This window comes from Hypanus sabinus, chromosome 20 (genome assembly GCF_030144855.1).
Source record: "Hypanus sabinus isolate sHypSab1 chromosome 20, sHypSab1.hap1, whole genome shotgun sequence".
In the NCBI taxonomy this organism is placed as follows: Eukaryota; Metazoa; Chordata; class Chondrichthyes; order Myliobatiformes; family Dasyatidae; genus Hypanus; species Hypanus sabinus.
In genome coordinates, this window is record NC_082725.1 from 34,058,814 (window position 1) to 34,082,407 (window position 23,594).

A 23,594-nucleotide genomic window follows, 5' to 3' on the forward strand; every position below is an offset into this window, starting at 1 on the left:
TTCTTTAAGTCACAAACTATTCTGACAGTGATATATATTGCTATTTCTTAATTCTTACTTGATCAATACCTTGGAACTCCTTTCTGAATAGGATTGTATTATTGCAAATCTTCCATTCATTTGAATAGTTTTGACTCTTATTCAAACTCCATAACTCTTTCTCCATGAAAATAAGTAAGAATCTCATAATTGGCATCAACCAAAAGTTGTGCTAAATAGCATCAGTGCAAATAAATTTATTATCAAAATGCATACTGTATATGTCACAATATACTGTATATTACAACCATGAAAATCATTTTCTTGCAGGCATGCATAGCAAATCCAAGAAACACAATAGAATCAATGATAAACCGCACCCAACTGGACAAAGAACCAATGTGCAAAGGACAACAAATTGTGCAAACACAAAGGAGAAAAATAAATAATAAATAAGCAATAAATATTGAGATCATGAGATGGAGCCTTTGAAAGTGAGCCCATAGTTTGTAGGAACAATTCAATGATGGGGTGAGTGAAGTTATCCCCTTTGGTTCAAGAGCCTGATATGGTTGAGGGGTAATAACTGTTACTGAACCTGACAGTGTAGATCCTCAGGCTCCTGAAACTTCTTCTTGATGACAGCAGTGAGAATGGGACATGAATTGGATGGTGGGGACCCTTGAGTGTTCTCATATCAATGTGCTCAATAGTGGGTTAGAGATGGACTGGGCTGTATGCATTACTTTTTGTGGGATACTCTGCTCAAGGGCAATCGTGCTTCCATACCAGGATGTGACACAACCAGTCAATATATGCCACATATCTATAAAGTTTGTCAGAGTTTTAGATGCCATGCTGAAATCTCTGTACACTTCTAAGGAAGTAGAGGTGCTACCATGCTTTCTACATAACTGCACTATGTGCTGGCATCAGCCAAATAAACTGATGTTATGAATGTAGCAGATCGAATTGGTATCTCATAACCATAAGTTTACAAACTGTAATTTTTTTATATTTCCCACAAAATAATGTATTAAATATTTAATTATTTGAGTTCAGATTTTATGAGAAAGTATTTAGGAACATTTGAAAATCTGTCTGAACCCTATGTTGATCTAGAAAACAGTTGCCCTGACCTGTGTCTCTTATGAATGATGTGTATCATTGCCTTCAAGTTCGAAATAACTTAAAATTCCAAGTTTATACTGCAATTATATATAAACAATGGCCATATTTTTTAATCTATTGAGTCAAAATCCATTCTTGTGCTTCTGATAGGCTTGATTTATGTTTTCTGTTCTCCAGCTAACTTATTGGCCAATGGCATTCATGTCCCTTATTTCATGCAAATTGATTAGTGTGTAAGTCAAGTATTCTAAAGGACTGAGACGGCTTCATTCCAAATGAAGTCCTCTGTTGCTGGACCTTACCAGATTTTTTCCTTTGACTATCTTTCTAATTTTGAGCGGCCTCAATGCACGTTCATCAGACTTGATGCAGCATTGTGATTATTTTTATTGAACAGTGCTGCAGAAATCCAGTAACATACATTGGAGATACAAACTACATGTATCTTGTTAACAGTTATTAAACATGTCAAGACATCATGGAATTGCTTAGCAGTCCTAACTCCCAATAGATGTAGAATGGAATAAACATATTTCCAGTTTTAGTTGATAACGTTAAGAACACTGTATTAGTGTTTAAAAGAAAAAAAAGTATAAGCACAAAGCAGCATTCTAAATATAGCTATTCAAAACAGCCAGAAAATCTGCATGGCCTGAAAGAAAACTGGTGGTATACTTCCTTCCGTAAGTATCTCAGAACCACTTCTGTTTTTTTTAAAGAAAGTCGACAGGAAAGTTGCTTGAGGCAATGATCACCAAACTCTCTACATTGTGTATTAATTTGCAATAATTTAAAGAATGATTTCACAGTACTGTAATGAGATTTTTCTTCCAGATTTATGCACTGATTGATTCCTGCATAGTTCAGTCATGGTCATTGGCTTTCTTTCTGTTTTGTGGAAGTTAATATCTTTTTCTTAGCAAGAAATCTGTGCATGTGTTGAAATGAAAAAAAAATACTGAACACTAAATTATTAATGGAAATGCATTTCATTGTATGTCTGCAAAGTCTGTAGTTACTTTGCATCAGAGAAGTAGACTTGCTTGCATCCTGCATGCATTTTTACTACAGGATAAATATTTGCAGTAATTCTGTATCACTGCTTTGAACTATTCTCTATTTTTGGTTCCAGTTCTGAATATTAAGCCACCAGATGATCATGTGATTTGGTAAACAATAGATCCTGACGAAATACTGCAAGACAGTTTCCTTCTTCATGCGAACTCTCTGAAAAATAAAGAAACAAAATTAGGAAAGGCATATAACAATCACTTTGGCAGAACTTGTATTCTGTTTCAATTCAACATTTACTGTTATTAGAGAGTACATCATTCTTTACCTATATGCAACAACTGTTACAATTAAATGCAAATCTCTTATTTTAAAATCTGCTAGATTAAGACGAAGAAGATGCCTAAACTAGCTGGTCTAGTTCCAAAAGTTATTTCTCATTGCAGTGCATCTATTGTTAGCATTTATCTACAGTAAGATGAGCTGTGGTTACATTGCCTCCGGATCCATGCAGATTGCATGTGGTAGAGCTTTGATGCATGCCTGTCTTAACCCATTGAAATCACGCATGCTGGTTCACGCATATTCATACAAGCAAAATGGATTATAGCAGCTTGGATAGTGCAAGATAATATTATAAATTTCAATTATTCCTTCAACAAAAAGTAGCCCTATTTTTCTGCCATTAATGTAAAACAAAAATCATCAGTAAACAACAAGAGAGTACCGTTCCATACTGGTACAGAGCTACAAAATGGAAATGCCCCTTCATTCTTTTCAGAGTAATTTAGTTATCCAACACAGATTAGAGACAGATCTTTTGATATAACCATCTTCAGAGGAATACTTATTCCATTCACAGGAAAATATTAAGTAGGAATGTGGCAAATGTAAGTACAAACCTTGTGAACTCAGTATAGCTTGTTTCCTGGCCTCCTTTCTCAACTTTCTAATCACTAAATCTTTGAGATCTTTACAACTGCCAGATGCAATGGTGCAAACAAGAGAAGATCTGCAGATGCTGGAACTCCAAGCAACACACACAAAATGCTGGAGGACAGTGGTGCCAGTTATTAGACTGATAATCCAATATCTAATTTTATGATGTTATTATGATGAGCTCCTCTGGTTCTTTTTGCTATGTTCTATGTTTAACCAATTGAATACAACTGAAATCAGCTTAGATGAATTAATTTTACTTTATCTATTGCCTGAAAATTCTAATTTTCTTTATAAATACCAAGCCCGTTGGTGTTGAGCTGTGTAGACTTGCTGCTACACTTGGTTTTAGAAACATACATACTAACATGTGTTGGAAGATCTCATAGCAATCGAACTACAGAAAATGTTAGAAATATGTTACAGATCAAGAAGGTCTGTGGAAAGAAAAACAAAATTAACATTCCGGGTCAATAATCTGTGGAGTCACGCCAACAACATTGAAGATTCAATACAAGTTGTTCTTGAACACCTTTTGCAAAATGACTAAGTTCATTAGAATTTTACTGCATTGCTAAGTTATTTGAGTTTGGAAATTCATCAAAGTTTGTGGGTCAGTTTGTAGCACATAAATGACAGGTCTATGTCCTGCAAAACAATGCTATTTCCAGTAACCTGGTCATTGCAACCAATTACAGAGACAAGTAGAATTCATTGCACAAATGAGTATTATTAAATCTCATGTATTGTTAGTTTTCAATTGTGACTACTAAATTAGCAAACTCTCAGTAGTCACTATATTGGAGGCATTTGCTGTGGTTAACAATAGATTCAGTTTTGATTTGGTTGTTTTCAGTATAAGCAGGGAGAAAAAGTAACATGACTTTTATGTTTTCTATTATATTTCTAGTTTCTACCTAATTCATGCATTTTCCTTCTGCTGGCAAAATCTGATTTTCAGAGTTAATTTATGTTTATATTTTCAGTTTATGTAGTTATTCACCACTTTAAGAGGTCAAAGAGTGAACTTGTATCAGATAAGAAGAAAATTAAAAATGATGAAAGAGATCTTTTCTGTAAGATCCTCCAAGATTATAAGAGCATAAGACAAACAACTTTTGAAAATCATTTTTGCATTTAACTGCAAAATAATTTTTGAATGATGATTATTTTGCCTTCGGATAGCCCCAGAAAAAAATACTTTATCATCATGTGATTTTCAATGCCAGTTATTATCATTTGACTAGCTTTTGAACATTAACTTACTAATCATTATGTTTTTCCAATGTGCAAGTAAAAGTTATTTTATTGTTTCTCCTTAGCCCTTAGAGGATATTTTTAACATTTATTCAGAGAAGCATTTTATTTTAATCACTGGCCTGTGACCTGCTTCAGCTCAGTTGTAAAGGACTGAATGGATTTGCCCAAAGAAGCCTTGCTCAAAATGTCATTGCCAAAACTTATGGAATCTAAAATCAGGAATCAGTAAAATGAATCTCCAGGGTTGTTATTTTGAGCTTTGAACAACAAGATTTTGCATAAAATTGATCCATTCCACTATAACAGAACAAGCAAGCAGGAATTAAATTATTTTGAAATGTTTTGGCAATATATGACATCAGGAATTCAAGTGGCAAAGACAGGAAGTATTAGTATAATTTGTTTCTATGATATAGATATCTGTATGAAAGATCTATATATATATTTCCTGTCAACATTTTGCCGAGGCATAGAATCTGCGGAAAAATAAGTGAAGTTCCTCCTGTTTTCAATTTTTAAGAAACCCAGCAAATTGTGGCATGTAAAAGATGCTCCACAAGTCAACAACTGTTGAGGTAACTGCCCACCTTCTCGCTCTCTCTATTGTTTGCCTCACAAAAAGAAAAACTCGTCTTTCATTTCAGTGAACTACAAAAATATGATGCATTTGTGCTGTTAATACAAAGTTGATTAGTGCCAAAAGCTTGGTGTAATTCATAGGAACATATTTAGATATCCTACTATTCCAGTCAATGCTTTTGATGGGATGCATTTTGGGCATTGGGCAATTGCCCTTACAGAATGATAACTAATAAAATGTATGGCAAACAATGATCAATGCTCACCAAGTCATAATCTCCCTTTTAAAAAGAGATGAGGAGGCCAGAGGGTGGTGAATCTGCAGAATTTATTGCTACAGATAGCTTTGGAGGCCAGATCACTGGGTATACTTAAAGTGGAGATTAATAGGTTCTTAATTCTTAAATCCACGTCAATGGTCTTCTGCTGTAGACCATCTACTTCAAGGTTTGACATGTTGTGCTTTTAGAGATATACTGTTCTGTTTACCACTGTTGTAACACATGGTCATTTGAGTTACTGATGCCTTCCTGTCAGTTTGAATCAGTTTGGCCATTCTCCTCTGACCTCTCTCATTAACAAGGTGCTTTCACCCACAGAGGTGCCAGTCACTGGATGTTTTTTTTTCTCAATTCTCTGTAAACTCTAGAGACTGTTGTGCATGAAAATATGTACAGATATGCATTTTCTGAGATACTCAAACCACCCCGTCTGGCACCAACTATCATTCCATGGTCCAAGTCCCTTAGATCACACTTCTGCCTCATTCTGATGTTTGGTCTGAACAACAACTGAACCTCTTGACCATGTCAATATGCTTCTATGCACTGAGTTTCTGCCACATGATTGACTGATTTGTTATTTGCATTCATATGCAGAGTACCTAATAAAGTGGCCATTGAGTGTACATGCATAAACATTCACTTAACCCTTAAGAACACCTAATAACCTCAAATAGTATGATTATAATTAAATGCATTACTTCAAAAGCAAAGCAACACTGTTGCATCTTTCATAACATAATTCACTCTAAGATAGCCAAAGGGTCACAAACACAAATGATTTATTATCATTAATAACATGTACTTGCTGGGTAAGCCCTGATTTGCACTTATATCATCTCTAGACTTGACTAGTTCAATGTATTCCTGGCCAGCTTCACAAGTTTCACTGCCCCCACTGCACTATCCTAAACTTTTTGCTGCCCATGTCTGAATTCACAGCACAGATGAAAACGGATCAGGTGTAAAATATCCTTGAGAACCATAACCAATATAGAAATCTTAGAGGACTGCTGAAGAATTAAGGTTCAAAGTTGAAGAAAGAAACAGAATAAACTCATAGCTACAGTAAAGTGAATTCCATAAGGCATATAAATGAATATTAAGTGCTAATTAGAACACCTGTGGGCTAATAAGGAGACCAAAAAGATGTTCAATTCTTAGAAGGAAACTGTATAAATTAAAAGCAAAGTGAATACAAAGGAAGAGGATACTACCAAAATCTGATTGAATTGGACGTAGTGGATAGCTCATCTGGACTGACTATGATATAGCTGAGGGAACACTCCATGGTAATTACAGAAAGGTTGGTTAGAATCTTTCAATTTTTGCCAGATATAGGGATACTGAATAACTGGATATTGGTAAATATTTTCCCATGTTCAAAATAAAGACAAGCCACTCAAATATAGGCAGATCAGTTTAATGTCTGGATGAAGTCTATTCTAACCTCATCATTCTTTTCCCAAGATTCTAAGCTTTGATTCTTCAATGAAAACCCATTTACAACAATCAACTCAAAAGGTTACTTTCTTTTGAGGGGAAAGAGATCTTGCAACTTACACAGAAGGTTGATTTTAATAATAATACAAACTTGACATATTTTCTTAATTAAATATTGAAATCAAACCTGAGCTCTTCTGATAGATCCCTTGTTTCACCAACACAAGATCATTGTATAAGTCTATGATGCATGCCTTACTTGATTTTAAATAAAGGGAAGTTATTTCTAATATTCTTACAGATCACAGAACAACATGATGCTTTAGAAATTTGAATGAGTACTGCAACAGGAAATAAACAAATCACTTTAAATGCAGTGCAGAAAATCTTTGCTATTCTTCACACTTATGAGGTTTATCTTTCTTGATGTTATACATTAGAGAAATGATCTGATTGGGGATAGTCAGCATTGCTTTGTCAAGGGCAGGCTGTGCCTCACGAGCCTGATTGAATTCTTTGAGGATGTAATAAAACACATTGATGAAGGTGGAACAGTGGATGTAGTGTATATGGATTTCAGTAAGGCATTTGGATAAGGTTCCCCATGCAAGGCTCATTCAGAAAGTAAAGAGGCATGAGATACAAGCAGACCTTGCTTTGTGGATCCAGAATTGGCTTGCCCACAGAAGGCAAAGAGTGTAGATTGTTCATATTCTGCATGGAGGTCAGTGACTAGTGGTGTTCTGCAGGGATCGGTTCTGGGACCCCTCCTCTTTGTGATTTTCATAAATGACCTGGATAAAGAAGTAGAAGGGTGGGTTAGTAAGTTTGTTGGTGACACAAATGTTGGGGTTGTTGTGGATAGTCTGCAGGGTTGCCAGAGGTTACAGCAGGACATTGATAGGATACTGACTTGACTGAGAAGTGGCAGATGGAGTTCAACCCAAATAAATGTGAAGTGGTTCATTTTTGAAGACAGAATATAGTATTAATGGTAAGACTCTTGGCAGTGTGGAAAATCAGAAATACCTTGGGGTCCATGTCCACAGGACACTCAAAGCTGCTGTGCAGGCTGACAGCGTTGTTAATAAGACGTATGTTGTGTTGGTATTCATCAACCATGGGACTGAATTCAAGAGCTGTGAGTTAATGTTACAGCTATATAAGACCTTGGTTAGACCCTACTTGGAGAACTGTGTTCAGTTCTGCTCACCTCTCTACAGGAAGGATGTGGATACTATAGAGACAGTGCAGTGGAGATTTACGAGCGCATTGCCTGGATTGGGGAGCATGCCTTATGAGAATAGGTTGAGTGAATGACCTTTTCTCCTTGGTGCGGCGGAGGATGAGCGGTGACCTGATAGAGATGTATGAGGGACATTGATCGTGTGGATAGCCAGAGGCTTTCTTCCAGGGCTGAAATGACCAGCACAAGGGGATGTAGTTTTATGGTGCTTGGAAGTAGATAGAGGAGGTATCAGGGGTAAGTTTTTCACAGAGTGGTGGGTGTATGGAATGCACTACTGGCAATGGGGATGGATGTGGGTACAATAGGGTATTTTAAGAGACTCTTAGATAGGTATATGGAGCTTAGAAAAATAAAGGGCTATGCGGAAGGGTAATTCTAAGCAGTTTCGAGAGCAGGCTACCTGGTAAGCACAACGTTACGGACCAAAGGGCCTGAAGTGTGCTGTAGATTTCCATGTTCTATGTTCTATTATAAGACTGACAAAAACTCAAAATAATAAACCATTATTCTCATTCCCTTTTATTGTTTAAAAATTTTTGTAGTGTATTTTTTTGACTGATTATCATTCCTTAAAGCTTCCTCAACACAAAGGCTAAACTGAAACATTGCAGTCTACAACAAAATACACTAAAAAAAATAAGTTGGGAAATATGTCTTTTGAAGGAAACATGCCTGACATGAACAAGATAGAATAGGGCAAGAGGAAGTTAACAATAAGGGAATCCTGAAATCTAACACTCGACTAGCATTATGAAAGACAGACTGACAATACCAGAATTAACAGGTCATGGATAACGTTAGATTGTTTTTTGGTTTTAGCACACTTACATTTAGCAAATGACATTGACCATCAGTCTTCAGATCTGAGTATAAATTGTGGATTTAGAGTGCAGCTCTGAACAATAGGTTTCTAAAAGCCATAAATTCCAGACCAGTCAATACTGATTAAAATCCATTTGAATATATGTGGTGTAGGTGCAAATCGGGAGTTGTACAGTTTGTGTGTAGTTTTAAAAAAAGCATTGTAAATACGTTGTAAATATGGAATTGTCCTTTGATGTTTAGTGCATGAAATATTGAGCCCCACATTGTGCCTGCCAGAGTATTCGACCAAAAGCATCTCCAGATGATGACTGGTACCTTGTTCTGTTGACTAAAGAAGCTGGTTTGTATCTGCCAGTGCTTTCCTCTGGTGACTACATTCACACAACAACAGACAAGATTAACTTCTTAAAGTTTTTTTTGTAGAAGTGATGAACTATGAACAAATTTATAAAGTAGAATGCTGCAAGAATTGCATCAAGCAGCATCTGTGGAAACAAAAGAAGCAGGTTGGCATTTTGGGCTGAGAGGCAAGACTGGAAGGTGGCTAAGGATGTCAATATTTATGAAGGGCAGCAAAGGGAAGTCAGGGAAGTACACGTTGGTGCATCTGACATCAGTAGTGGCTAACTTACTGAATAAGATTCTGAGTGACAGGATCTATCTGCATTTGGAAAGACAAGGTCAGTTTTGGGATCATCAACACAGCTTTGTACAGCACTCCCCTGAGAAAGAAACCAGTTTTACATAAGGCATTTTAATGACTTTATACACCTCTGCACTAACTTTCAGTGCTTTATGAATATGGATTTATGTCACATTCAAATACATAACATATTTAGCCCTTGCATTTGTTTGGCCACTCTTCACATTTGCAGGCATTCTTTTGGGATCAAGCATTATCTGCTGCCTCTCTTTCTTTGTGGGTTCTGAGGTGATTGTTATGGTCAATGTGGAACCACATCCCCTTCCAGAGATGGGTCAGGTCATGAGAAAAGCAGGTGGATACTTTGTGAGGTGCTTCACTCCTGCCACTTGCATGGTACCTCTGTCTGCTGGCAATGCTTGCACTCAGGGTTTTCAATATCACACCCAATGCTCCTGAGCCAAAGATTCTAAGAGGCCAGTGGAACTTCGTATTTCTTTGAGATTCTTTCAGCACCTCTTGCAATCTTTTCTTCTTTCTTGCTGCTAATCCCTTCCTATATCAGCTGAAAGTAGCACGTCCTTTTCAGAATTATGGTGTTAGGCAAGTGGCCTATCCAAGGATCTGACTGAAGGTCTTAACACTGATGATGTTGGCCCATGGGAGAACACTAATTTTATCCTACTAATCCTTCAGTGAATTTCTAGGGGTTTGTGGTGAACACTGTGTAGTGATTTTCCATGAAGTTGTTGCTGGCACTTTTTCAAAAGCTTTAAATTACAGCAATTTGCTTATACAAATCTCAGGGATCACTGCATTTTAGCAGTCCAAGAGTACTGTGCCAGTCCTGAGGTCTTGATCTTCAGTTACCTTTTTCCTCAACTGAGCAAAGGCTGTGCTGGTGCATTGGAGGTGATCTGATCTGTGTCACATCTTTAAAAACCTATTTTCTTTCACTCTTTCTGTTAATACAGATGGTCAAAAGTCATTAGATTTAAAACAACTAATGTAGCATCATCTGTAGTGTAGAAATATTGAGCAACATGCACAAAATCCTGGAAAAACTCAGCACGTCAGACAGGTCCTGATGCAAGGTCTCAGCCCAAAGCATCATACTTCCCTACATAGATGCTGCCTGACTTGCTAAATTCCTCTAGCATTTTGTGGGTGATGCTCAAGAATACCAGCATCTACAGAATCTCTTGTGTTTAGTACAATGGAAATATATTCATTCCAAAGACTTCAGCCTTTAGGAAATTACCTCACTTCCACCACCTTGAGGGTATTAAAGAATAGTCAAAAAATACAAAGCCCTATTGTCAGAAAGAATCCAAAATACTTTATCCTCACACGTTTATACTACCTAATCTCCCTTACTGAAATCCATTCCACTGTGATAACTGCATCTTTTTATTAGTTTTGCTAATTCCCCAACATTCCAGATCACTTGGGCCTTTCCAGCAATGCAAGAGAACTGGATATTTTGGATTGATCGAAAGAACTTCCTAATATGTAAGTTTCTTCCAAGAAGGTTGGAAGAGGTTTCACTCTCATAGCATAGTGGAGTTAACTATTGCTGGTTATCAAACAGTGTAGCATGATCAAGAGATCCAGCACAGAAGTGTGTTGTTGAAAATGCTATTCTCTTGCTTTGAGCATCAGCCCCATATCCCTGACCTCAAGATAGAACAATCCATTGTAATTCTGAGACTGCTGAACCCAAATCTTCTTTGTCACCTTCTTATCATCATTCACCCCCAGCCCTAAGCCAGCCTGTGTTCTCACTGAAGTCCTCCTTTAGTTCCTCCCTTGCATTCCTGACAGGCTACTATCTACCCATTTCCCTTTGTAAAATTAAGTTCATTCTAATCTCTGTTCACCATGAACTTTGTCACTGTTGGTTTATAATATTTCTTGGTAATTAAAGATGTGACATGAACAATGGTCATTCATCCTTTACAATTTAATATGTCTTTATCAATGCCTTTGCTACAAGCTTCTCTGACATTAACATGATTTTCTCTGGACTAGAAGGGGATGTTGAGCAGATGAAGATGAGAGTAAGGCCAGAGGTGAATAAAATGGCGACATGTGAATTTTTAAAACTTGACACAGTGCCAGGCAGTGTCCAAAATGGATGACTTAAGGTCAACCTGAACCTGCATTTTTGTTTCAAAGGTGGTCTTCCGGTGCCTGCTGCATTTTCAAACACTCTGCCGTGTTAACTAGAAAATTTTTTTTGCACTGACAGATTCCATGCAGAATGCAGGTGGAGCTGTGGGTTACCAATGTGCTAGGCAGGTAGCAAATAACATATTGTGGAGCTGGAGAAATTCATGTTGTCTTCATGGTTTCAGAAAACTATTCAACAGTTTCTCAGTTCGAGTATTCTTTTGGTGACCTCTCCTATTATAGCATACTGCAGAGGAACCAGCTCTCACCACCACCTGGCCTAGGCAGGAAGAGGAGGGGGAGGAAGAAGAGGAAGAGCAGGAGCAGCATCGCCCACTACTCGCCTTAATATTAAAATTTTCAGAACTCATCAAGTACTTGAGTTGAAGTCATCCCTTACTTCCCAGTTCACTATCATCCTCGCTATGGATATAGCTGCAGTTGCCACAACCATCATAACATTATCCTCGGTTTGCACAATGAATCTGAGTACTTCCTGCAACTATTCATTTATTGACAATGCTAAATAATGATTGTGAGTTATGCACGATACTTGCTTGTTGAATTGTACTCCTTACAAAGTGTTTTTCCAATACAGCTCAGAAGAGTGAAGGTCATGTCGAGGAAGCAGAGAGTCTGCAGATGGGGAGAATGGACAAAGAAATGGCAAATAGAATATAGTGCATGGTCATGCATTTTGATAGAAGGAATTAAGGGTACAGACTATTTTCTAAATGTGAAAAAAAATCAAAAATCATAGGTGCAAAAGGACTTAGGAATCTATGGAATTCTTTGCCACAAACAACTGTGGAGGCCAAAAAACTGAGTATATTTAAAGCAGAGGTTGAGAAGTTCTTGATTAGTCAGGTCATCTAAGAGAGAATGGGGATTACAGGGATAATGGGGTAGCCATGATGGAATGACAGAGCAGAATTGATGGGCTTAATCCTACTCCTATGTCTAATGGCTCATCTAAGGACATTTCAGTTGATTTTGGTGGGAGGCCAGAATGGAAGATTAAACAAATATATGAAGAGTAATAATTGAATAATGGAGCAGACTTAATGGGCCAAAGGACTCAATTCTGCTCCTATCTTATGATAATGGAGAGCACCATCACCTTGCATACACATGAGAAAATAGTATGTGCAAAACACATCTCATCACCTGAATTCCAATGATCAAGGAGGATTTCTAATCTTGAGGGCTTTACAACTGCGCTGGATTCATGATATCATGATAGATTAAGGTGGGCCAAAAGTTCTAAAAGTAACAGAACTGTGGGAGTTCCCGTTTCTCTGCTTCAGTGAAACTGGTACCTACTTCCTCCAAGAGATTCTGGACTTGCATTTGGTGTATGTGCCCCCACCCTCACATTTGGGTTTTCCACAATAATTTGCTTATGGTGGTCATCCTACTCTGCTGCTGTGTTCTAGTCAGTTTCAACATTTCCCCAATCCCTCGGGGGATCACAGGGGATGGTCTGGGGAAACAGAGAGGCGGCAAATCTTATGTGTGAGTTTAAGATAACTGTGGTGCAAATGTTTTTTGTTTCTTCCAAATATTAATAAAGAAAACAAGGACAAAAGCATGGCGTAAGAACTATGCTGGGATTAAATGTTAAAAAGAGACATTTTAAATGTCTAGTTTCCTGCTCATGGTGTAGTGACTGATGTGAATAATGCTGCAACCTTTTGCATGGTGTCCTGCCCAAGGGACACTGACAAACCTTTGATCTGTTTAACACAGTACCTTTGGGAGTTTAAAAAAGAAAATAATAACCACATCCTTGGCAGCTGTACTCGCTCATCGCTGGTAAGGGACACAGTTTCCATGAAAATGTATTTGTGCCCTTTTCTTCAGAGGAGAAGATGAGTTTACCATGTAAAAATGACAAGCCACTGCTTGTGTCATTTGTGTCATCTTAACTTGGGTTTGAAAGCAATGTAAGCTTGCCAAACAATTTTCATGAAAATACAGCCTCTTTATAGTTTGCAAATGGTAATGGATCAACAAAATTCATTTGGAAGGTCAATGACATGAATAGTTTTATTCCCACAAAAGTCACACAAGAAGGGCAGGAAAATATTAACTGACCCATTGAACTTGTCTGTTTCAAGCATATGTATCAACTTGTATAGTTGAAAAAAAATCTTAGAAATTCCTTTCAGAAACTAGGATTACAAGATAGTTCCAGAAGTTCACTCTGACTGGGAGCACCAGTGACATATCTTCACATTTTGAAATGCTTCTCATTTTCAGAATCTCTTTTTGCATGAGTAATAAGTTGGAGTCTACACATCTTTTAAACATGATTGGTATTTCAACTAATACTCTGAGTTTATTTAAATAATGCATCTGATTGCTTGCGTCTTTGCTCATTGAGAACAGACACAAGAGGCTTTTTCCCAGGGCTCACAGAGGCCTTTTTTCCCCAGGTCTGAACTGACTAACGCGAGGGGGCATAGTTTTAAGGTGTTTGGAAGTAACTATAGGGGGGATGCCAGAGAAGTTTTTCACACAGAGAATGGTGGGTGCATGGAATGCACTGCCAGTGATGGTAGTGGAGGCAGATACAATAGGGTCTTTTAAGAGACTCTTAGATGGGTACATTGAGCTTAGAAAAATAGAGGACTATGCGGTAGGGAAATCCTAGGCAGTTTCTAGAGTAAGTTACATGGTTGGCACACCATTGTGGGCCAGAGGACCTGTAATGAGCTGTAGATTTCTATGTTCTGTGTTCTAATATATTATTTTATCTATCTTCTTTTTGTACTCCTTTCCACTCTGTTAAAGATTTTCTGATTTCCTGCATAAATTGAATTAAGGCCTTGGAGTTCTGTGAAAAAAAAATGGGATGTGAGCAGCTTCCATTCAGCCCCCACAAAAAATAGCATTTCATAAAAGTCAAACATGAGAAAGGCTGCAACTGCTGGAAATCCATCGTGTGTGTATTTTTAAACTAATTTGCAATGGTCCTTGGGGCAGGGAAGTTCGTCATTCTGAGGTCACAAGCAAAAGTCTAAAAAACAAAGGACATCTGCAGTCTTATGCAACATTAGAACCTCCATAAAGATCAGACCTTGCTTGTAAATATAATGAAAATGCATAAAGATGCATTCCTGCAATGTACATATGATTCCAGAAAGAAAGCGCAGCTAGGTATCTATAAAGACTCATTTGACCAAAGAACACACACAATGAGCTAGATGAATTTGATCCCAATAATGACAATATCTATTGGGCCGATGATAGTCACTTCCTGCATTTCTGTTCCTTTAATTTGGTTTCTGTCATTCTTACATTTCCCCTCTAAGAATATTGCTCCCAGAACAGTGATATCAGATAGCATGCTAGCTTGTAGGTTTCTCATTTTCAGCAGGTTTCTGGGGATGTAGACTACACATGTGACATCAAGGATGCTACACCTGAACCATCAGTTCTTCATCAGCAGAGAACGGTTTCATATTCTGGCCAAGTAATGAAAGCATATTACCAGAGAGGAGCTATTTCCAACCTTAGGGCATTAAGGGATCCCACCACCAGCCACATCTTCTCCTCCCCCCCACTCTCGGCTTTCCGCAGGGATCGCTCCCTACATGACTCCCTTGTCCATTCATCCCCCCCATCCCTCCCCACCGACCTCCCTCCGGGCACTCATCCCTGCAAACGGAAGAAGTGCTACACCTGCCCCCACACTTCTTCCCTCACCACCATCCCAGGCCCCAGACAGTCCTTTCAGGTGAGGCACCACTTCACCTGTGAGTCAGCTGGGGTGATATACTGTATCCAGTGCTCCCGATGTGGCCATATATACTTTGGGGAGACCCGCCGCAGACTGGGAGACCGTTTCGCCAAACACCGGCGCTCAGTCCTCCAGCAGTGACGGGATCTCCCTGTGGCCACACACTTCAATTCCTTAGACCACTCCCACTCCAACATGTCTGTCCATGGCCTCCTCTATCATCAAGATGAGGCCACACGCAGGTCGATGGAGCAACACCTTATCTCCCTATGTAGCCTCCTACCTGCCGGCATGAACACTCAACTCACAAACCTCCATTGATACCCCTGCCCCCCTTACCCCATCCCTATCTATAATTTTTGTCTGGTTCTCTTTCTCTTTTCCCCCCTCACTATAATCTCCCCCCAGCCCTACCTTTCTTTCTCTTTTATTTCCCATAATTCTCCACCTTCCCCCTAGCCTATTTCTCTTCAGCCTATCATTTCCCAGCTCTCTACTTCATCCCTCCCCCCACTTCTTATCCCCCCCCGACCAAACCATGTTACTTCACTCCTGATGAAGGGTTTCGGCCTGAAACATCGTCACTACCTCCTCCCATAGATGCTGTCTGGCCTGCTGAGTTCTGCCAGCATTTTATGTTTTCATCTAATGCATTCTGTTGTTTAAGAAGGATGGCATAATCAAGCCAGGGAACTACAGTCCAAACTGACCATCCTGTTATCAAGGTTAAGGAACAAATTGGACAGAATTCTGGGGATGGGATCTATCAGCATTTGGATAGAGGAGACAGTGTGGTTTTGTGTGTGGGAAGTCATGTTTGATAAATCTTTTAGAGTTCTGTGAAGAGATAACCAAAAGGGTAGGTGAGGAAGGGCAGTGGTTGTTGTCTATTTGGACTTGAGTAAGGCCTCTGACAAGGTCCCACATGACTGGGTAGTCTAGAAGGTTAGGTGTCATGGAGTCCAGAGAGAACAAGTTAGGTGGACTCAAAATAGGTTTGGAGGTAGATAGCAGAGGGTAGTGGCTGAAGGCTGTTTCTTGAAATGGAGACCTGTGACTATTGGTGAGTGTGCTGCAGTGCTCAGTTTGGGGACCATTATTATTTGTTACTTATATAAATGATTTGGATGTGAATGCACAAGGCTTGATCAACAAGTTGGCAAATGACAAAATTAGGAGGTTATATTGCTAGTAAAGAAGTTATTATAGATTACGGGGAATCTTGATCAGCTAGGGAAGTGAGCCGAGGAATGGTAAGTGGATGTCAATACAGATTAGTGTAAGGTGATACATTCTGGAAAGTCAAACTAGAGTTGGATTTGTACTATGAAAAGTGGGTCACTAGGGAGTGTAATAGAACAGAGGGCCTAGGCAGTATAAGTGTGTAATTCGTTGAAAGTGACATCATATCTAGACAGGGTGTTAAAAAAAGGTAATGAAATGAAATGAAGTGTTGTCATTGCATGGTACAATTTGCCATGCACCAATACAGCGAAAATGAATTTGCAACTCTCGCACTCAATGCTATAAAACAACAAATAAATAAACAATATGTTTAGCATGTCGGCCTTTATCAGTTAGGGCACTGAGTAGAGAAGTGGGGACATTATATTGCAGTTGTTTAAGTCATTGGAGAAGCCATACTTTGTGTATGGTGTGGAGTTTTCATCACCCTTTTATATGAAAAATGCGATTAGCAGGACTGAGTTATGGGGAGACTTTGCCCAGGCTACATCTTTCTTTTTGTGAACATAGCAAAATGAGGGGTGATGTTTCAGAAGTGTTTAAAATGATGAGACGTGGATAAGATGAATGGTTGTGGTCTTATCCCCGGGGTAAGGGAGTACAAAACAACAGGGCATAGTTTTCAGGCAAGAAGGGAAAGACTTAAAAGGGGCCTGAGAGGCAACTTTGTTCACGTAGGGGACAGTATATGGAATGAGCTGCCAGAGAAGTAGTTGAGGTGGCTACAATAGAATCAGTACATTCAGAAACTTGCATGATTCATTTATAGAGACTAAATGTGCCACATCATGTTGACTCTAAAGTGAGAAGGACTGTCCCCTGTATCCAAGACTCTTCACTTCTGTGTAAGAAGCTGGAAGTGCTTGGGAATGAAATTACAAATAGAAACTTGGATTCTCCAGGAATATTATGGAGAAAACCATCTCTCTGTGCCTGTTTCAGAACAGTTCCAAAGATATTGAAAGGTGTTCTCTACTTATTTTGATAAATATAGCAAAAGGCGGCACATGATAAAATAGGCCAAAGATAGCCTGGTTTCCTCAAGGGGAAAATCTTGCTGACAAACCTGCTGGAATTCTTGAGGAAATTACAGGCAGAATAGACAATTGATTAACAATGGATATTGTTTACTTGGATTGTCAGAAGGCCTTTCACAAAGTGCTGCAGATGAGACTGCTATAAAGGATAAGAACCTGTGGTATTACAGGAAAGATATTAGCATGGATTGAAGATCGACTGACTGACTGTTGTCAAAGAGTGGGAATAAAGGGGTTTTATCTGATTGTCTGCCGGTGACTATGATGTTCTATGAGGTCAGTGTTGGGTCTGCTTCTTTTCACATTGTATGTCAATGGTCTGAATGGCAGAATTGATGACTTTGTGGTAAGTAGAGGGGCTGGTACTGTTGAGGCACCAGGGAGTCTCCAGAAGAATTAGGAGAATGGGAAAGAAGTGGCAGTGGAATATTGTGTAAGGAAGTGTATGGTTATGCGCTTTGGTAGAAGGAATAAAGGTATTGACTATTTTCTAAATGGGGAGAAAATTCTGAAATCAGAGGTGCAAAGGGACTTCAGCGTCCTTGTGCATGGTTCCCTAAGGGCTATCTTGCAGGTTGAGATGGTGGTAAGGAAAGCAAATGCAATAATAGCATTAACTTCCAGAAGACTAGAATATAAAAGCAATGGTATAATGCTGAGGCTTTATAAGGGATTGATCAGACCACATTTGGAGTATTGTTAATGGTTGTGGACCCCTTATCTAAGGAAGCTTATGCTGGCATTGAGAAGGTTCAGAGGAGGCTCACAAGAATGATCCTGGGAATGAAAGGGTTAACATATGAGGAGTGCTTGAATATTCTGGGCCTGTACTTGCTGGAGTTTAGGAGAATAAGGCAGGGTGGAGAAGGTCTTTACTTGTTAAATAATGAAAGGATCAGATAAAGTGGATGTGGAGAGGATGTTTCCATAGTGGGCACAGCCTCAGAACAGAAAGAAAGTCCCTTTAGAACAGAGATGAGGAGGAAATTCTTCAGCTGCAACATGGAGAATCTATGGAATTTACTACCACTGACAACTGTGCGGGACAAGTCATTAGGTATTTTTAAAGCACAGGTTGATAAGATTCTTGATCAGTAAGGATGTTGAAGGTTATGGTGTGTGGAAGAAAAATAGTAAGACATTGTGACGAACGTTAAGGGGTTAATGATCTTCTTCTAGTATGTGAATTCAAAGTCTCTAATCACCGATCTGTGACTAATGTACACCGTGTGACTGAAATGTGCTTTGTAGATGGGATGGGAAAATAATGATATCTGTGTTTCCTTGTTCTAAGAATCATCACACGTCTGCGCTTGGGAAAGCCTGATATATTGTCCTGAGAACTAACACTTGAGAAAATGTCTAACCGCTCAAGGACCTATAGTGCAACTTCGCTATTCTAATGAGTTGTAGTTGAAGTTCCCTCCTTTTTCAGATTTAAATGCTTCTTGTCACGTACACCTGGGGTATAAATAAGAGTGTACTCTATTGTTGAGCAGAGTCTCAGAACTCCGCTTTAGGTGTCTGAGCTCTCCATGATATGATGTAATAAAACCCTTTAGTCAGAAACAATTCTCTGAGTCGGCCTGGTCTATGCTGTCTCCTTCTCCTGAGATTTTTTTTCCACAACATGGGGAGAAAGCAGAAAAACGGGGGTTGAGAGAGAAAATAAATCAGCCATGATGAAATGGCAGAACATACTTGATTGGCTGAATGTGTCTAATTCTGCTCCTATATCTTATGTCTTAAATGGCACTTAAAAGGCTTGATTCAAAGCAGAGCATTCTTGAATAAGAACCCCATTCAGCACCACCAGTATTCATTGGCTGCTGTGCGCATCATCTCTCCGAGTTACTGCCCTGCCAAACTTCCCAGCAGCTTTCCGAACAACCTTAGTCTCTACTACGTTTAATGATATAGTAGGGCAGGTATTTCATGGTGGCTACTAAGCAAAATATAACATTCTGGCTTGAAAAGTTATCATCCTTCCTCTGTAGTTCCATATTTGCAATGTTAGACCAGCAATCCATCAGTAAAGTAGGAGTTCTTTCAACACAAGCAGCTCCTCTGCATCTTCAAAGACAATGACAAAAAATGCTGATGTATCATCAATGATAAAGAAATTACTTAAAACTCCATTGTTAAAAATATACTATGTTCTACTAACTGGTCTATATTTTAATTGTGCCAGTAATCGTGGGTGTGCATATACATAATTACCTATGTAAATATTCCTTTCACACAGTAATAAAGTGTATGTGTTTTAAGAGTAAATTTCTAATAAGCATAATAAGCTGGGAATACATTTAGTATGATTAACAGTGTACTCCAACTATTTCGTCATAATTACTGTTCCTGGAAGTTGATTACAAAAGAGTTGACCATCAGCTGTAATGCAAGGCTAATTTATTTATCTTTTTACCATGTATTATGTGGAGTATAAATGCCAGCATGGACCTGTTTGGTAAGTTTCATCCTATGAAGCATTTAAAGTTCCAGACAGGACAGGGGCTGAAATTGCAGATTAGTTAACTGCTGAAGCACTGCCCACAATGCGTTCTAGTGACATTCTGGAGAAAGATGTATAATCACAGCATGCATTGCACTTTTGAGATTGGATAGTAACTCACAATGCAACTGTTTGGCCACCTGTGAAAATAACCCTTTTTTAAAAAAATCAACCTTAATTTTGGTGCCCATTTGGAACTGGCAATCAACAATTGAGTCGTGATTCTGATGCTCTAACCATGTAAAATAGTCAGACTTGCTTCATAAATAGTTTTTGCAGTGACAGCTGCAGTTATGTGGAATTTTCAATAGAATAAAAGTAACCCTAATTGTTTCACAGCAGTGTCAAAAAAATTAAAATTGATCTCAGATACAAATTATTGGTGATGAGAAACTGGATTTTTAACAGATTTAGTGCAACAAACATCTATTGGATTTGGTACTAATATTCAATTGGATCCATGAGAAAATGAAATCAAAAGTTAAGAAAGCATGTGATATGTTGACCTTCATTAGTCAGGGGATCAAATTTAAGAGCTGTGAGGTAATGTCGCAACTCTATAACACCCTCGTTAGCCCACAGTTGGAATATTGAGTTCAGTTCTGCTTGCCTTGTTAATAGATGAAAAGAGGCATAGACTGAGTGGACAGTCAGAGACTTTTTGACCAGAGACCAGGATGATCCATGAGGACGTTTGAGAAGAAAAAGAATTTCAGGATGTATATTGTATAAATTCTCTGACATTAAATGTAGCAATTGAAACCTATTGATGCAGAAATTAAAACACAGAGTACTGACGTCCATTGTCTAAAAAGCTATGATCAGCGCCAGGACAATTGTGTTATAGTTCAAATGTCCTGTGCATTGAAAATTAAGACTGGCATATGTTGTATACATGGCATTAACATCAGCACGGAGTCAATTTAAATACCTCAGGTTGGAGAGGTATTGCTCTTCTAAACTAAGTGTAACCTCACTGTGGCATTAGAGAAGGCTTTAAACCGACATGTTAGAATGTGTATAGGAAGTCAAATTGAAATTGGTGGCCATCAAGAAATCATATCTTTTGTGGTGGATGGAGTGCAGTTGTGCAACAGAGTGGTCCCCCACTCTCTTGTTGGGTTTCACACCGCACTGGGAGCACCAGTATGGTGGATAACCCCAAGAGACTTGCAAATGATGTGTCGCCTCATCTACAAGGACTGTGTGGGGCCGTGAAGGGTGGTGAGGAAGGAGGTGTAAGGGCAGATGTAGCATCCATCAACTTGCAGGGATAAGTGCCAAGAGGGAGATCAGTGGAGAGGGAACAATGGACAAGGGAGCCCAATACAGGTGATTTCTACAGAAAGTTTGGGTTGGGGTGGGAGATGCATTCAGTGGTAAGATCCTTTTGTAGATGGCAGAAATTACAGAGATGAGTGGCAGTGGATGTGATATATCAGACTTGGTGAGGTTAGTGGTGTTGTTGGGGACAGTGTGATTAGTTTGGTGATGAGGTTTGGAACTGTCATTATTTCTACAGAATCATGCTGATTGAATGTTTCTCTAAATGTTAAAACAGAAATTCAGAGCTTGCTCAATCAAAAATTGCTTGTTCTAGCGGCTGTGTCAGGATATGTAAATGACATATATAATGATATGATGAATCACATACTGATTAATGATTCTGTCAGCATACAGTATGTTCATGCAAATAGGCAAATATGTTTTTAAAGTGTCCAGAGGTGTATGCTGCATTTAATACTACATGAAACGTTTGGATATCTACAAGGTATTGTTGGTCACAGAACTTCATACGACACAGGAAACTTCTACCACAGTTTAAAGTAGCAAATGGAGAGAATACACACTACCAATGTGCGTTGGGCTACTTGACCCATTTCTATCAGGCAATAAGACTGAAATCAGCAAAGCAGAAGATTGCTTTTCAAATGGAACTCCAGCAATTCAAAAGCAATTTTTAAATAAACTGATGCATCTAATATTCTGTTTTAAATTTGGATTGTCTACAAGTTTCATCTTAGTTTCTCGTGTTGTATCTTTTCAGGGGCTGGTTCATATCATCCTCTCTTTTTTTGTATTATAGTTCAATCCAAACAAACCATACTTTTTCACATACATTAAAGGCTGATCAAGTAAACACTCTGTCAGGTGATGCTTTATGCAAAATCTCCTCATTTCTTCATAAGGCAACATGCATTATATTCAGAATATTTATTTCAATGAGTAAAATTTATCTTTGCATTTTAGTACAAAAATGTAGTGCTTTTTTTGGTCATACATTTAAGGTACAGGCAGGAACTAGTTGGGTAACTACCAGGAAAGGAAAAGGGGTGTAAGGAGATGGTGCAAGATTCTTGTGCGCCTCTCCTCTTGAAAACAAGTATACTGTTTTGGATGCTGTTCAGCAGAAGGCAGCAGTAGCTCGGTCAGTGACATCAGGATTGGCACTGAGCTCAACAGGGAAAAGTGAAGGCAGAAAGAACAATAATAAAAGGGAACTCAATGTGTAGGGGAGTAGAGAGGAGATTCTGTAGATACACAGATAGATGCTTTTATTGACCTCAAAGAAAATTACAGTGTCACAGTAGCATTACAAGCCCACAGGTAGATTAATATTGGAAGAGAAGTAGAAAGATTAAAATCTAAGTTACCTCAAGCAGTCTGACAGGAAGGGGTCATCACTTCCCCAGCTGTAGGTTGAATCATTATAGAGTTCAATAGCGAGGGGTAAGAATGACCTCATACAGCGCTCTTTGGAGCAGCGGAGTTGTCTTAGTCTATTACTAAAAGTGCTCATCTGTTCAGCCAAGGTGGCATGCAGAGGGTGAGAAATATTGTTCAGAAGTGTCAGGATTTTCCATAGGGTCCTTTATTCCACCACAGCTACCAGTGTGTCCAGTTTGACTCCTATAACAGAGCCAGTATTTATATAAAAATTTCTATTTTTATTGAGCCTGTTGGCATCACCTGTGTTGACGCTACTGCCCCAGCACACCGCTGCATAGAAGATTGCACTGGCAACAACAGAATGGTAGAAAATGTGAAGGAGAGGCCTGCATACACCAAAGGACCACAGTCTTCTTAGGAAGTAGAGGCAACTCTGGCCCTTCTTGTACACAGTCTCTGCGTAGGTGCTTCACTCAAGTCTGTCATTCAGGAGCACCCCCAGGTACTTGTAGGTTCTCACCATCAATAGTAACAGGGAGCAGTGCAGGCTTGGTCTTCCTAAAGTCCATCACCATCTCCTTTGTCTTACTGATGATGCAGCTTGCACCATTTTACAAAGTTCTCCACCAGGATCTTGTATTCATCCTCCTTTCTTCTCTTTGTACCCCCAACTGTGCTGAGTCATCAGAGAATTTCTGCAGATGACATGACTCAGTGTTACATCTAAAGTCTGTGGTATACAGGGTAAACAGGAAGGAAGCCAAGTGTCCCCTGCGGGGCCCCAGTACTGCTTATAGCCATGTCTGACACATAGCTCTGAAGCCATACAGACTGTGGTCTGCCAGTCAGATAGTCCATTATCCAGGATAGAACGGA

The 23,594-nt window shown here is 38.9% G+C and overlaps 1 long non-coding RNA gene across 1 annotated transcript in view; it reads right to left on the reverse strand.

Annotated features, from left to right (window-relative positions):
• Window positions 1-206: 206 nt before the first annotated feature.
• The window catches only part of LOC132378417 (uncharacterized), a 76,421-nt gene continuing 53,033 nt past the window's right edge, over window positions 207-23,594 (reverse strand). The window contains exon 2 of the long non-coding RNA XR_009507031.1: window positions 207-2,337. This is a non-coding gene — a long non-coding RNA (uncharacterized LOC132378417). The remainder of the gene's footprint in view (window positions 2,338-23,594) is intronic.